Raw genomic sequence first — 2,249 nt, forward strand, 5'->3', positions numbered from 1 at the left:
AGGGAAAAATCCCTAAGGAGCTCCTCAAAGATACTTTTGCATCAGGGATTACCTCCAAAGACCTAAGAAGTAAATGAAGTGATTTATCTGTCACTCACAGTTTCTCTTCTCTGAAATGGAATCCGCAATGCCTGTGACACTGCTGCTCAGCAGCTTTTCTTTCTCTTTTTTTCTCCATTTTACCTACATTCTCATACATTGATTTTGAAAGCCTTTTTCTCTGGACTTTCCTCTTTGTCTCTTTTTATTCTTCAAAGCCAAACAATAAAAATACCCTAAGCTTTTATTATGAAAGACATTTCATGAAGCAACTATTTTCTCTGGCACAATGTTTCTATCCTTCTCAACTTTTTAGAAAAAAGAATGTTTTAAATGTATTTCCCTTCCCTTCCCTTCCCTCCCCTCCCCTCCCCTCTCCTCTTGTCCCATTCCTTTCAAAATAAAATTTTCTAATTAGTTTTTTGATACTACTAATAAAATAGCACATATACACATATAGTGCTTGCTACACGCCAGGCATTGTTCTAAGTACATGACATAAATTGATTCATTTAATCTTCTCAACAACCCTAGGAAGTAGGCAGTATTGTTAAATCCTTTCATAGAAAACTGAAGTATTAGCCACCATGCTGTCTCCTGCCTGTAATCCTAGCACTCTGGGAAGCAGAGGAGGGTGCATGGCTTGAGCTCAGGAGTTCTTGCCTGAGAAAGAGCAAGACCCTATCTCTTCTAAAAATAGAAAAATTAGCTGGACATGATGGCACCAGCTACTCAGGGAGGCTGAGACAATAGGATAACTTGAGCCCAGGAGTTTGATGTTGCTGTGAGCTATGACACCACAGCACACTCTACCCAGAGTGACAGAGTGAAACTTTGTCTCAAAACAACAAGGACAACAACAAAAAGAAAACTAAAGTATCAAGAGGTTACATATTTTACCAGTGATCACATGGCTAACGGGGTCTGAACACAGCACTGTGGTCAAAATTCACACCTGGCCCAGTGACATACACCACTCCACTAACTCCAAGGCCTTTTAGGGCAGTTATTTCCATAGAGACTAACGAAAAAAAAAAAAAGTAGCATATACTTAGACTTTAATTTGTGCCAGACGCTCAACATGTGTTATAATATAATTAGATCTCTGCAACAGCACTGAGTTAGGCATTAACATTCCTTTTCTACAAAGTTAAAATTTTTTGCCTAATGTCACATTGTGGGCTAAAGAAACAGATTTTCATTTAGTTGATTCTGTAAGCTATTCTGTTTAGTATACACTAGATTATCACCTCAAGCTGGAGATGGAGCAAGTAGCTTTTACCTGGGACCTTGGCATTATTTTCATGCTCATTCCAATATCCTTACTTTCTGGACACAGTAGAAAAGTTGAACTCGATCTGCTGCATCTTTTGCTGAAAAGTCTTCACTAACTGCATCATCTTCCTTTACCCTGACGGTAAAAATTTATTTTCTTCACAATGGGAGATTTTCACATGTTATGAATCTAACAAAGGGCTAATAACCAGAATCTACAGAGAACTGAAACTAATCAGCAAGAAAAGAGCAAAAAAAATCCTATTTATTATTGGGCAGGAGACATGAATAAAACCTCCTCCCAAGAAGACAGACAACTGGCCAACAAACACATAGAAAAATGCTCATCATGCCTAATCATCAGAGAATTGCAAATCAAAACCACCCCAAGATATCACTTAACTCCAGTAAGACTAGCTACATCACAAAATCCCAGAGCTGCAGATGCTGGCATGGATGCTGAGAGAAGGGAACACTTACACACTGTTGGTGAGATTGCAAACTAACACAGCCTTTTTGGAAAGAAGTTTGGAGAATCCTCAAAGACCTAAAAGTAGACCTTCCAGTGCTCACTTCGGCAGCACATATACTAAAATTGGAATGATACTGAGAAGATTAGAATGGCCCCTGTGCAAGGATGACACGCAAATTTGTGAAGCGTTCCATATTTTTTTGTTTTTTCCGTGTGTACCTGTAAGATTTTTTTCCATCATGTCTTAAAGTAAAGGATTTTGTGGGGAGGGAATAAAAGTAGACCTTCCATTTGATCCTGCAATCCCATCGTTAGGTATCTACTCAGGAGAAAAACATTATTTTACCATAAGAACATTTGCACTAGAATGTTTATACCAGCCCAATTCACAATTGCCAAGATGTAGAAACAACCCAAGTGCCCATAAATTCAAGGATGGATTAATAAACTATAGTATATGTAT

The 2,249-nt window shown here is 38.2% G+C and overlaps 1 non-coding gene across 1 annotated transcript; it reads left to right on the forward strand.

Moving 5' to 3' along the window:
* The first annotated feature begins 1,879 nt into the window (after window positions 1-1,879).
* On the forward strand, window positions 1,880-1,986 carry LOC128568205 (U6 spliceosomal RNA). Its single transcript, XR_008375028.1, has one exon. It is a non-coding gene; the product is annotated as a U6 spliceosomal RNA (small nuclear RNA).
* Window positions 1,987-2,249: the final 263 nt, after the last annotated feature.

The sequence above is a fragment of the Nycticebus coucang genome, chromosome 16 (genome assembly GCF_027406575.1).
Source record: "Nycticebus coucang isolate mNycCou1 chromosome 16, mNycCou1.pri, whole genome shotgun sequence".
NCBI classification, from domain to species: domain Eukaryota; kingdom Metazoa; phylum Chordata; class Mammalia; order Primates; family Lorisidae; genus Nycticebus; species Nycticebus coucang.